At 36.8% G+C, this 15,194-nt stretch overlaps 1 protein-coding gene and 1 pseudogene across 1 annotated transcript in view; both read right to left on the minus strand.

Annotated features, from left to right (window-relative positions):
- LOC123465559 (liprin-alpha-1-like) overlaps positions 1-15,194 on the minus strand; it is a gene marked incomplete in the record, with an annotated part of 992,590 nt that overhangs the window by 704,469 nt on the left and 272,927 nt on the right.
- On the minus strand, positions 3,356-5,601 carry LOC123332150 (annotated as a pseudogene).

Genomic DNA, 15,194 nt, shown 5'->3' on the forward strand with positions numbered 1-15,194 from the left:
CCTGCAATGCGGGGACCACAAGAGATTCCTGGGTCGGGAAAATCCCCTGGAGGAGAAAATGGCAACCCACTACAGAATTCATGCCTAGAGAATCCTACGGACAGAGGAACCTGGTGGTTGCAGTCCATCAGTTCAGTTCAGTTCAGTCGCTCAGTCGTGTCCGACTCTGTGACCCCATGAATCGCAGCATGCCAGGCCTCCCTGTCCAACACCAACTCCCAGAGTTCACCCAGACTCACATCCACCGAGTCAGTGATGCCATCCAGCCATCTCATCCTCTGTCGTCCCCTTCTCCTCCTGCCCCCATCCCTCCCAGCTTCAGAGTCTTTTCCAGTGAGTCAACACTTCACATGAGGTGGCCAAAGTACTGGAGTTTCAGCTTTAGCATCATTCCTTCAAAAGAAATCCCAGGGCTGATCTCCTTTAGAATGGACTGGTTGGAACTCCTTGCAGTCCAAGGGACTCTCAAGAGTCTTCTCCAACACCACAGTTCAGAACATCCATTCTTCGGTGCTCAGCCTTCTTCACAGTCCAACTCTCACATCCATACATGACCACAGGAAAAATCATAGCCTTGACTAGACGGACCTTTGTTGGCAAAGTAATGTCTCTGCTTTGAATATGCTATCTAGGTTGGTAATAACTTTCCTTCCAAGGAGAAGCGTCTTTTAATTTCATGGCTGCAGTCACCATCTGCAGTGATTTTGGAGCCCAGAAAAATAAAGTCTGACACTGTTTCCACTGTTTCCCCATCTATTTCCCATGAAGTGATGGGACCGGATGCCATGATCTTCGTTTTCTGAATGTTGAGCTTTAAGCCAACTTTTTCACTCTCCTCTTTCACTTTCATCAAGAGGCTTTCTAGTTCCTCTTCACTTTCTGGTGTCATCTGCATATCTGAGCTTACTGATATTTCTCCCCACATTCTTCATTCCAGCTTGTGTTTCTTTCAGTCCAGCGTTTCTCATGATGTACTCTGCATATAAGTTAACTAAGCAAGGTGACAATATACAGCCTTGATGTACTCATTTTCCTATTTGGAACCAGTCTGTTGTTCCATGTCCAGTTCTAACTGTTATTTCCTGACCTGCATACAGATTTCTCAAGAGGCAGGTCAGGTGGTCTGGTGTTCCCATCTTTTTCAGAATTTTCCACAGTTTATTGTGATCCACAGGGTCATGCAAACAGTCAGACATGACTGAAGCGACTGAGGATGCAGGCACAGAGAAAATTCATCTTCAATATTTTTCACTTTTAAATTTATCCCAGAATAATATAAATCAGATGCTTTTAGCTATATAATATTTTTCCAGTTATATATGTACATGCGTCAGAGTTCTCTGGCCTAACACACAGGGTCCTTGTTGTTTACCTATTTAAATATAATAATGTGCACATGTCAATCCCAAACTCCAAATCTCTCTCTCTGTCCCAGCCTTCCCTCTTGGTAACCATTAGTTTGTTCTCTAAGTCTGTGAGTCTCTTGGATTTTATCATAAAATAATTTAAAACTAAGCACCACCCAAGTTGACAAAAGATTTTATTGCAAATAAGAAAAAGTGAAAATAGTACAAAAATATGATGTTATTAATTTCATAGAAATCGTACAGACAATGACATTGAAGGCTATGCATATTGAATTGATAAAAATTAACAAATGTTAAAATTAGTGAATAAAATTATTGTTAATAAAAATATGAATTAAAATACTGCTTTGTGTATCTGTATTTAAGAGAGTTTAAAAAGACTGGTGCTTTCATACACTGATTATATCAAGAAAAAGAATAAGACACATTTTTTCTAGAAATTTATTTAACATGTTTCAAGAGTCTTAGAAATCTACACTTACAGTAAATCCAATTTTAAGCATGTGCTGAGGTATAATGAGAAAACTAAGTGAAGATTTTAATATAATATTTGTTTCATATTTGAGAAAAAGTAAACAAGTGATATATTAAAACAGACAGCCTTCATGTTGCATGATCTCATCTAACTGAAACCATAGAACCTGGGAATGTGTCCTCACGTTGTGTGACCTCAGCAGTGTGCAAAGTGAGGACTCAGTCAGTCAGTCAGTTCAGTTGCTTAGTCGTGTCCGACTCTTTGCAACCCCATGAATCGCAGCACGCCAGGCCTCCCTGTCCATCACCAACTCCCGGAGTTCACTTAGACTCACATCCATGGAGTCAGTGATGCCATCCAGCCATCTCATCCTCTGTCGTCCCCTTCTCCTCCTGCCCCCAATCCCTCCCAGCATCAGAGTCTTTTCCAATGAGTCAACTCTTCGCATGAGGTGGCCAAGTACTGGAATTTCACCTGCATTCAATACTGGGTTAGGCACAGTCAGACGCCAGACAGACCAGAGGCTGTATGTATGTAACTATTACACCTGCAAGGGTGCGTTGGTTGTGATCATAAAGAGGAATTTGACTATCACGTGACAGACTTTGCATTAGAATGTTACACAGACATTAAAGAAGTTTTCAATTAAGAAAAGGTCAAAGTATTTTATGTTACTTTATGAAGAATAAGGTCACATTGATATGTACATGATGATGACTTTGTAAAATACTAGGCTTAGGAAAAGTAAAATTAGTTCCTTCTGTGTACCAATTTTCCATGATAATCAATTATTGTATTTAAATAAGCAAAAAAATGGAAAATGAATATTTCCAAACTCTTCCAATCCCAAAATATAAAAGTAATGGATCTTTATTTATTAATAGTAATATTGGAATATGAAAATAGAAAAAAGCAGGGGTTCAAAATCTGTTCTCTAAAAGTATTCAACTGGTTGATGATCCAAGATCCTTGTAATTCAACCTGCTACCGTTTGTCCCTTTTCCTTTTAAAAATATGGTGCTTATGAATAGGTTGAAATCTTCAAGGGTAAACAAGCCATCTTTATTTGTTTGTTAAGAGTGAGTGACAAAGACAAATGAGTATCAATATTTATAACTATTACTTTTTAATATGGAACCATTTTTTTTATTTTATTTCTCAAGAAAAAATTCATCCTTTGACTTTTCCTTCTTGAGATTAAATATCACTAGCACAGTAGCTATGATACTATGCTATAAAATTGAGAAATAGCAAAATAAATAAAAGTTGAATTCCAATAAGTTGTTTTTGATACATGGATGTTTTCTTTGTTGCATTTGTGTCTACTATCTTCACACAATGAAATGATATTTCCAGTGTTATTAAGGATATGAGAAAATTAGGGTACTCATTTGCTGGAGTTGATGTCATACATGACTAAATCCAAAAGGAAAAAATATATATAAAGGTAACTAAGAATAAAATGGTGGAAATCTACCTTAATGTAATAACTATACACTAGAAGCCATAACTTCTATGCATAAAGATTTTCCTAAAGGTAGAAAAAACAAAAACTCCTTAAATATTATAACGAAGTGGTGAACTATGTGTGTCATATCAATGTTATTTTACATTATGCTTTTAAATAAAGATCAATTCCAAAGATTATCAAGCAGTCTGGAAAATACAACTTAGTTTCAGAACACTAAAACCAAGTTTCCATGCATATTAAAGTAGCTTTTATTTTAAAATTGTTTGTGGATAGACAAGAACTAAAAGGTAATATGTAAAATTATGGCACAATAATTTTTAATATTGTAGGGGAAAATGATATAAATCTCATATATAAGATGTGAAAACTCCAAGTCAGCAAAGTGTAGCTCCCATTCATAAAGGTGTCTGCTTTGATTAAAGGAAGCTAATGAAACAAATTATTGCATTATTAAAATTGCAATATCAGGGTTTGTTCCAAATAATAATTGGGAGATAGTGAAGGACAGGGAAGTCTGGTGTTCTGTAGTCCATGGGGTCACAAAGAGTTGACATGATTGAGCAACTAAACAATGATAAAACATATATGTCTTTACATTCAAATGATATAGACAAGCATTCATCAAAGGTTTATTCAGAACACACATTGAAGATTAGAGAAATGAGATTTTTGAGAGGATAATCAGCTTTCATTAAGGGAATATGTCATATATCACAGGGAACTAAATTAGCTTCTTATTGAGGAAATATACTGTAATGCGGATTGCTTTGCTGGTAAGAATACCTCAGTGATGCTCAATATTGAAGACTTACGAAGAAAAAGGAAGAAATATATGCCAAGCAAGTGGAAATGAGTCCTTAAGTGAGGCTAAAAGCTTAAACCTGCTTAATCATAAGAAACTGACTTCTGTTGTGTTTTCTTCCAAACAACACTTCCATTCTTTGTTTACATTAGACTCCATCCCCAGCTCTGCAAACATGTGTCAATGTGCATGTGTGCTGGGTCAGGTCCAAATCTTTGCCACTCCATGGACAGGAGTCTGATGCCTGACAGGCTCCTCTGTCCATGGATTCTCCAGGCAAGAATACTGAAGTGGATTGGATTCTTCAGGCAAGATGGTATATTTTGGGGCTGCTTTCAAGACACTTTTTCTTTTTCTTTTCTTTTCTTTTTTTTTTAACTGGGAAACTGTCAAAAGAGAACTCTTCTTCATTGCACCAACGTTTCTCATAAATATTCTTCTTAAAGCCTGTTTCACATCATTGTTCCTGAGGCTATAGATAAATAGATTTAGCATGGGATTCACAAAAATGCAAATCACTGACACAATTTTCCCTTGTTCCACAGATTGTTTGTTTGCTGGTCTCAGATACATGCAAGTCAGGGACCCATAGAACATAGTGACAGCTGTCAGGTGGGAGCCACAGGTGGAGAAGGCTTTGTGCTGCCCTTTGCTAGAATGGATCCTCATAATGGTGATGAAAATGAAAACGTAGAAGATGAGGATAATGAGTAGGGAACCTGTGAGGTTAATCCCTGCAGACACAAACAAGGCAGTTTGCTTTATGTAAGTGTCAGAACATGTCAACATTAAGAGGGGTGGGTCAGCACAGTAGAAATGGTTGATGGTGTTGGATCCACAAAAGGACAAGTGGGAGGTCAATATTACCTGCATTGTGCCCACCATAGACCCCCAGAAGTAGGGGAAAGTGACCAGGCAGATGCACAGGGACCTGGACATCCTTATCTTGTAATGCAGGGGGTTGCAGATTGCCATGTACCTGTCATAGGCCATAGCACCAAGCATGTTATACTCAGTTAGAAGCAGAGTCACAAAAACAAAACATTGTGCTAGGCACCCCGCGTAGGAAATGGTTTTTTTTCTCTGATAAGAAGTTAACAAGCATCTGAGGAGAGACATTTGTAGAGTAAAAAATGTCTACACATGCTAAATAGGTGAGGAAAAAGTCCATGGGGGTTTGCAGCTGGGGAGTGGATCTGATTAATAAAATCATCCCAAAGTTACCAGTCAGGGTGATGAGATAAATCAGGAGAAACACCATAAAAAGGATGGGCTGCAGCTCTTGTTGACTGGTAAGTCCCAGCAGAATAAATTCAGTCACCTCTGTGCCATTGTGTGAGGGAAATGTATCCATTTTCAGACTCTCTAATAAGAGAAGAATAATGTTCTCAGATATAAATAGAAATAGGTTGTATGAAATTCAAAAATAGACAAAATAAATCAGCACTAAAACTGGTTTTCAAAAGAGAGGTCTAACTAAGCTAGAGAGAGATGAAAGAGTCTCTCTAAATGCCTCAGATGATTGGTGGTGCTGAGTAAACTGGATAATCTATTTCATTAGCATGTTTTGAAGTCCAAGCAGCATCAATGCAGGCTGCTCTGCAATCTTCACCTATCTCTACTAAAATATATAGAATCTGACTTAACTCTTTGGTGTCCCTTATTAGGCTATGGACTAGGAAGCACTGATGCTCAAACTACTGCCTTTGTTTGATCATGACATAATGCTGGATGAGGGAATGGAGAAAATGGTTGGTTTTCTGTACATTGATTCTATTTTTGTCAGTAAAGGTGAACATTCCATAACTAGAGTAGTATACTCTTCTTGACAGCCTGTGTACATTTATTCAGATTCAGTTTCTTCCTTATTTCTTACTTACTTTCCAGCAGCAATAAACTTCTCCCAGTCCCTTGATAGTCTGCCCCTCCTATTTCCTTTGTTTCAAATCAACAGTAGGTAGTCTAGGGTTATTTCTTTGTCTGGTCCCCACTATGATCTCACTGATCTCTCACTCTTTATCTTGGTGTGCACTGTGTTTAGCATCTTCATTGTTTGCTGTGATACTGTTTCTGTTCTATGCTTTGGTTTTCTAGCCACGAGGCATGGGATCTTGGCTCCCTATCCAGGGGCTGGACCAGTGTCCCTGAAATGGAAAGAGAAGTCTCAACCCCTGGACTGCCAGGGAAGCGCCTCACTAATTTCTTATTAATTCACATATCTCAGTTTATCTTATATTACATATATGTGTGTGTGTGTATTTCAGATTCACATTTCGATTAATCTCATACCTTTGACTTCATACCTTATATCTAAACTATCTGAAAGTCTTGTCTGCTCTACCTTTAACACATTACTTATTGAATATTACAGCAGCTTGTCAGCATTTTCTCTGCTACCAGTCAAATCTAAGCTACTCTAATGCCTAAGCTATTATAATGATTTTCCCTCTTCCACATTTGAAATCTTCTATCCTCCAACATAAGCCAATTATCTTTTTTTTTTTGCATATTTACTCTTTCTTTTAATTTTTAAATTATGAAAAGATGCTAACACATTTGCAGGAGACTTGGAAAATACATAGCAAAGTTATATATATTTCCACTATATATTACAATTTTTAAATAGGTAAATTAATATATTTAGTTGGTGTTTTAATATTAAACTCTCAAAAATTAATTGAATGAATATACAAAGAAGTAGAATGATATATTAGACTGAAAAGCACTGTGAACCAATTCAATATAATTAAGATTTGAACAATTTTGACATAACAGTGGGATACAAATTCTATTCAAGTTCCCATAGAGTATAAATAAGAAGACACTGGAACATATCCACGAATATAAGATTGCCACTGATCTTTTATAAACACATATTACATCATGTTGGTGACCTGGTAAAATGGCACTACACTTTCCATCACACTTGGGCTTGAAATTTAACTTCTTATCAGTGTCTGCAAGGGGGTGTGTGATGTATTCTCATACATTTCTCCAAATTCTTCCATCAATTTCTCTTCAGCCCTTTTTTCCTGCCACATTGACTGTCTTGTTGTGCCTTAAACATGGCTAATATGTTACTACCTCAGGGACTTTACACATAGTGTTCTATCTGCCTAGAATGTTTTCCTCTCAGATTGTTAAATTATTCACTTCATCACTTCATTTAGATCTCTCTTCTCGTGACACCTCCTCTGGAAAGCTTGTCTGGGCCTCTTGTCTAAGTTATTCAATAACCAAATAGCTCTCTAATCAAGCATTATTATCTATTTTTCTTATATCATTTATCACTTCTAAAAGTATTATTTTTTATAACCCCTTCCACCCTTGGAATACTAGTCACATGAGGAACTTTATTTGTGCTATATCCCCAGAATTTGGGTGAGTTCCTGAATCATGGTCAGGAGAACAGTATCCATTAGTTGCAGAAATGATGAACTGGTGGGGTAATCCTGCAATCACATCAGCTGATTTTCCATGATATGTATGTTTCTTGCCTCCCTGATGTTGCCAATGGAGACTGAGTTACTACAAAATTCTCTAGAGGGAGCACAAATAAGAGGTGATTTTAATAACACAATCTAGTGATAGTTGTACATGTTTTAAATCTCAATAATTAACAGCTAAAATTTGTACATTGAATCCTTAGAAACAGGTAAAAGTAAAAGCTGATTGAAAAAATGAGTTATCTTTAATCACTACAGTAAACTTTACAAGTCCAGAAGGACATAGAATGGTCACATTTCTTAAAAGCCAACTCTATTGCTTTATTAAATTCATGTTTTAATAAATATAATACTCAGAGTAAGGGTAATCAACTCTGGCTTCACACTGGAATCAAATGTGGAGTTTCTAAAAGCACTAAACCTTGAGCCTTAGCTCAACTGAGGTCAGTACACACATTGGCACATTTAACAAGCTTTCCACAGGGTTTTAATGCATGGCCAGGGCTGAAGTGCTGCATGAGACAACTGAAATGATATGCTTGAATTAGGTACGTTTTTAACACATAGATTTACCCTCTGAAAACTTACGCTTTCCCCATTCAGTGATTTCTGAGATATTGCCACAAATTCCTCCTAATTATGGAACTTGCTGTCATCAACAGTACACAAAGTTCTTTTTCTATTATTCTGATTAGGGCAAAATTCCAGCCTCTGACTTTAGTCTGTATAATATTCTGTTGGTTTCACAAAGCTTGTAAAGAAAATATGTTTCTGAGAGACTCAACAATTTTGCCTTGCACTCAAGAAATAGAAAAGAAGAGAAAACCTTATTAAGGATCACACCATTCTATTATTCATTACATGCAATTCAGGGCTTAGTTTCTGGGATTCACATGGGAAACACCCATTGCAAACGTAGAGTTAGTATAGTTATTTTCCAAATTACTAGTAGAAGTAAGGGAGTGAAGGAGAAGGATTCATTTTTATCATTCTCACTAAAGTATTGGCTGAGTGGTAAAGAACCCGCTTGCCATGGAGGAGATATAAGAGATGTGTGTTCAATCTCCAGGTCTGGAAGATCCCCTGGAGGAGAGCATGACAACCCACTCCAGTATTCTTGCCTGGAGAATCCCGTGGACAGAGGAGCCTGACAGGCTACAGTCCATGGGGTACAAAGAGTCAGACATGACTGAAGTGACTTAGCACAAAGTGTTCAGGGTAGTGAAAATGCCAGTACAGATTGCTTGTGTTAATTTTTGAGATCTTCTTCTTTATTCAAAGAGGAAGGTGAGTGAGAAAATGGGAGGAATAAGAATATTCTTCCAAAAGATAACAGTTAAAGGTATAACATCATTACAGTTCAAAGAGTAGAACTACTGAAAACAACCACATTTACGCTTAGGGTATGTATGAATTAAAGTTCTATATACAATGCAGGGGGATGAAATACAAAAACCATAAATCCTGTATAGTTTTTTCCTAAGAATGTTGGCCAAATGGGATGATTCAGCTGGAAGTTCAATAAAATCCATAGCAGCGTTGGAAAGGGACACAAGCACAGCAGAAGAAAGCATATTCCTTTTGAGTAAAGCAGTGTACACCTGCTTTGGTAGTTCTGATACACCAAAGCTACCACATTTCAATGCAGAAAACCTGATGCAAGACCTTACAGGTGAAGAAGGAAATGTGTTCACATTTTTTTCCCTCTCACCTTTAATCTTACACTCATGTACCCGAATTCCTTTAAACTCATCCCTTAAAAATAAGTACAAAATTATCATATAAATTGGGAGTACATTTTCTTGTGCCAAATTCTAAGGCTCTAAGCTTAGAGGGAAAAAAAGTTATAAGGGAAGTATGATCTATGAACTTCTTGAATACCTAGAATTTGCTAAAGCACCACAGGTAAGCCTACTCTAAATCCTACCTGTGATTTAGAAATTGGATTTAGAAATTCACATAGATTGTGAAATGGGTCTGTAACTAAGGTCAAGGATGGTTGCAAGACTTGCTTGACCTCCCAATACATCACAAGTCACTTATTGCCTCCATCCAAAAGATGGGTCGATCTGCCTACTGTTGGGTCTTCATGTGGCAATTCTTAACACTCACTACTAACTCCATTTTATGCTCCAAAGAAGAAATATCAAACAATGTTTCTTAAGCATTCTTGATTTTCAGAACTGTCAGACTTACCTACAAAGGGATTGTGATTTCTTAGCTCTGTGAAGGTCCCTCAAATAGGAGGATTTATACAAGAAAGGCTGGCTAACTCTGGGAGATTCATGCCAGAAGATTTCATCACAAAATCACCTAAGAGACATTATCAGTGCTCCCTCTGGAGGCGTCAACAAAAGTCACTTCTTAATTAACAGGAACATTGTTTATGGGTTAATCATTAGATGCACAAAGTGTTTTTTAGTAAGTACAAAAACACATAGTACTGATTTTGATACTAGGAATAATTCTCAGGCAGATTTTTTTTTCCAAATGATGAATGGCCTTTGTTTATCTTCAGCTAGAATAGTGTTTCCTTCTTCTGAATTCACATTGTTGTTTCTCTGTGTGGTACATGTCTCCTTTCATAACTATTCTATTTATTTTAAGGATAATAAGTGTGTGAGGACAAAATTAATGTCAATTCAGTATCCTGAGCTCCATTTGCTGTTTATTCACTAAGTTGTGTCTGACTCTTTTTTTGCAATCCCATGGACTGTAGCCCCACCAGGCTCCTCTGTCCATGGAATTTCCCCACAAGAATACGGGAGTAGGTTGTTATTTCCTTCTCTAGTGTGTCTTCTTGACCTAGGGATCAAACCCAGGTCTCTATCTCCTGTATTGGCAGGAGGATTCTTTACCACTGAGTCACCTGGGAAGCCCTAATATCCTGCGTAGCAATCTGTAGCAGTCTATAAACATTTTGAGTGCGTAGTTAATGTTTAATACAGAGGTATTGAATAAACACCTATTTTTTTGTATGTGTAAGCCTGTAAGCCAGCATGGGCTTCCCTGGTTGCTCAGATGGTAAAGAATCTGCCAGCAATACAGGAGACCTGGTTTTGATCCCTGGGTCAGGAAGATCCCTGAAAAAGGGAACAGCAACCCACTCCAGTATTTTTGCCTGGAGAATTCCATGGAAAGAGAAACCTGGTGGGCTAAGTCCATGGGGTCACAAAGAGTCAGACATGATTGAGCAACTAACACTAACATTGAATAAATAACCAAACAATGATGCTAGAGAGAGGTTTCGAATTACTGGCTTTTCATGTAAGCTGTACTTTACCTCATTTTCACTAATAATCGAAGATAATTTCATCTCATGGATTACAATTCAATTTTCAAGGAATTTATTTTTAGACATTGAGATATAATTGGAGTTAATTTAAATAAAATTAGACTTATTAGCACAGATGTGTTTAATTTATGATTCCTGATAACATATAATATTTAATATTTAAGATCATATCTACATTAATATTTGAAAGCAGTCAACTAGTATTTCTGACACAGTTTCCTTATAATACTCTTATGAAAAACAAAAATAATATAGTAGTTTTATATCTTGCATATGAGTAAGCCAATCTACCTCTCCAATCTCTATCCTCCATTCATGTTTCACATTAAAAAGCAGGGACTATGATAGAGAAAAATAAAGACCCCTGAGTCATACCTTTGGGGAAAGAAATACCAATAATTGATAGAAAAAGCAAAAGATGATTCAAAGCCTTAGCAGATCTCTCTGAGACCAGTTGTCCCAATTTCCTTGCTAGAGTCAATTTGTTGGTCAGCCAAAGCAAACTGAAGTTTGTGCACAGCTTACTTAAACAGTTTACACTTGGACTTGACTTAGTACTCCCACAGTTACTTCAGTCTCTATGGGATATGAACAGTAGCCAGATTTCCAAATTTCTAGTATATTCCAAATAGAGGAATATGAAGATAGCTACCATTTGAAGTCTGGGATATGTAGCCATTGAAGTTGATTCCTACACAGCAAACTTTCCAGGAGAGGTCCCAGTAAATATAAAGAACAGGTTTAAGTCTGTAATTCCCCTAAGAGTCAAGATGCAGCTGAGTCAGCAGGTAAGATTAGCAGGCTGTGTCCAATCAGGAGAGAGTAATGCCCACAAGATGCCCACATCCTGGTGGACAACAGCAGAGCAAACATTAATCTTGCAGATTAGAGGCCAAGAAAGATCAGAAAGAAGCACAAAGATAACAGATGCAGATGACAGACTCTCTTTCCAGGGCTGGAAGTTCTCATAAGTCATGTAAGGGGAAAAAGGACTGAAATATGAAGGGCTAGGCATTTGCCTAAAGAGAAAAATCAACCAAGAGAGTTTATTTAAACAATATACTCTTCTAAGTCCAAAACTACTCTTTCAAAGAAAGGTATACTACACAAGTCCTTTTATATAATTATATTTTGATGTAAGAACCCAGGTAATACAATAATTAAAGATGTTGCGTCATTAAGATACTTATCTCAAAAGATAAGAGAGAAACACGCAAAATATTTATATATCAGTTATCATAAACATGCAAAGAATAATTAATGCACTGTCTTTGTGAAGTGGACAAAGACCCTGCTTCATAGAAAAACAAAATCCATATAAACTATTGTGTCATTCTGAAAATGCTCTTCAGTCCAGTTGGTTTGTGGATATAGGTAAAAGCTCACCTATAAAATTATATTGATAATTACCTCATATTTTATATCACTTAGCTTTTATACATGTTATTATATTAAATATCTTGATTGGGAGACATTATATTTTAATGTGGAGTTTAAAAATTGTTTCTTCATTAAGGTGATCCATAGGCTTTATTGTGGAAATTTGAATTTGCTGACTAATCCTATGATGCTTGATAAGTTGCAATGAGCTTGCAAATGTTTTTCCAATTGACTTCAACCTTACCAACTGTGAATACATCCTTTTAATTGTTGCAAATATTTTGAGATTTTCCTTACTTCAGGTTGAACAAATAGAATTGTTGGCTTTATATTAAATTCAGTATAAAATATATTTCAAAATCTTATTTTTCCTATATTCCTGTTCAGTTGAATAGGACATATATGGTAGATTGAAGCAGTTATGGATAATTTAAAAAGCTGTATTTTCAAAATTTATTTACATTACCAGGTTGTAGAGCTCATATATTTACAACTTTTTTAGTAAGACAGCTAGTATCATCTGCTGAGTATTTATTAGATACCAGACATTTGTGTGCTAAGCATTTCAAAATGAATATACATGTCCTTTAGTAAGGAGCAACAGTTTCTTTAACATTTATAATATCCCTGTGATAGGAAATTATGATTTCTTTCTAACAGATGAAGATCCTGAATATTGGAGAAATCTGAATACTGGAGAAATGTATATGTATATATATGTGTATATATACACATATATATGTATACATACCTATATGCATGTATACATATATATGTGTGTGTATATATATATATCAGTTTAGTTTGTTTCAGTCGTGTCCAACTCTTTGTGACTCCATGGACTGTAGCACTCCAGGCTTCCCTGTCCATCAGCAACTCCCAGAGCTTGCTCAAACTCATGCCCATTGAGTTGGTGATGCCATCCAATCATCTCATTTTCTGTCATCCCCTTCTCCTCCTTCCTTCAATCTTTCCCAACATCAGGGTCTTTTCCAATGACTCAGTTCTTCACATCAGGTGGTCAAAATATTGGAGATTCAGATTCAGCATCAGTCCTTCCAATGAATATTCAGGACTGAACTCCTTTAGGACTAACTGTTTTGAACTTGCATTCCAAGGGACTCTCCAAGTCCCTTGGAGAATCTTCTCCAAGGATAGATAAGAAAGCCTTTCTACACAATCAGTGAAAAGAAATACAGGAAAACAATAGGATGGGAAATAAGTTGAATAAGTTTGAGATCTCTTCAAGAAAATTAGAGACACCAAGAGAACATTCCATGCAAAGATGGGCACAATAAAGGACAGAAATGGTATGAACCTAACAGAAGCAGAAGATATTAAGAGGAGGTGAGAACAATACACAGAAGAACTACACAAGATCTTAATAACCCAGATAACCATGATGGTGTGATTACTCACCTAGAGCGAGACATCTTGGAGTGTGTGAAGTCAATTGGGCCTTAGGAAGCATCACTATGAACGAAGCTAGTGACGGTGATGTAATTCCAGTTGAGCTATTTCAAAGTCTAACATATGATACTGTTAAAGTGCTTCACTCAATATGGTGGCAAATTTGGAAAATGTAGCAGTGGCCACAGGACTGGAAAGATCAGTTTTCATTCCAATCCCAAAGAAAGGCAATTCCAAAGAATTTTCAAACTATCACACAATTGGACTCGTTTCACACACTAGCAAAGTAATGCTCAACTTTCTCCAAGCAAGGCTTCAATGGTGAAGACAGAAATCTCTCTTCCACTGTAACATTTATTGAGTAACTATCGTGCAACTTTCTGGTCTGAGTCAGAGACCTGAGACAAAACAAAAGTCTACTCAGATGATTTAACTGAAGAGAATTTAATAAAATTAATTTAATTTAATAAAGAGAACACAGGAAATGTTAAAGAGAACAAAGAATATGAAGTTCCTGGAGGTTAATTGCAGAAGGAAGTTTCCATTCCAATACTGAAGTGGCCAACACAAGGACTAGTGTCAGGAATCCAGTGAAACTAGAACTAAGAAGAATGTCCTAGGCCACATACTCAACACACTCCTCAGGCAGAATTTTCCTTGGAAGGATTGTAGCCACCCTACCACTTCATTATGAAATTGAGAGAATATGAAAATGAAATTGGGATACCTCTCTCTTCCTGCCACCTCTGTCGTGTTCCTGGTTTCTCCCATTGGAAAAACTCAGATGGAAACCAGACACTAAAGTAGTTCTATTGATGGAATCTAAGAATTCAACCTCAGATGGAAAAAGACAATAGATATGGGTGGGACAGGCTGACAAAGGAAGAATTACCAGCAATTTACATTATCTGGATATTTACGATATACTCTTGTTCCCATAATTTCATGGCAAATAGATGGGGAAACAATGGAAACAGTGACAGACTTATTTTCTTGGGCTTTAAAATCACTGTGGAGGGCAACTGCAGCGATGAAATTAAAAGACACTTGCTCCTTGGAATAAAAGCTATGACAAACCTAGAATAGCATATTAAAAAGCAGAGACATTACTTTGTCAATAAATGTCCATATAGTCAAAACTCTGGTTTTTCCTGTAGTAAATGTATGTAAGTGTTGGACCATAAAGAAAGCTGAATGCCAAATAATTGATGCTTTTGAACTGTGGTATTGGAGAAGACTCTTGAGAGTTCCCTGGATGACAAGGAGATCAAACAAGTCAATCCTAAGGAAAATCAGCCCTGAATATTCATTGGAAGGACTGATGCTGAAGTTGAAGTTCCAATACCTTGGCTACCTGATGAGAAAATCCCACTCATTGGAAAAGATCCTGATGCTGTGAAAGATCATCGCAGCACTGTTTATAATAGCCAGGACATGGAAGCAACCTAGATGTCCATCAGCAGATGAACGGATAAGAAAGCTGTGGTACATATACACAATGGAGTATTACTCAGCCATTAAAAGAATACATTTGAATCAGTTCTAATG

The sequence above is a fragment of the Bubalus bubalis genome, chromosome 1 (assembly GCF_019923935.1).
Source record: "Bubalus bubalis isolate 160015118507 breed Murrah chromosome 1, NDDB_SH_1, whole genome shotgun sequence".
NCBI classification, from domain to species: Eukaryota; Metazoa; Chordata; class Mammalia; order Artiodactyla; family Bovidae; genus Bubalus; species Bubalus bubalis.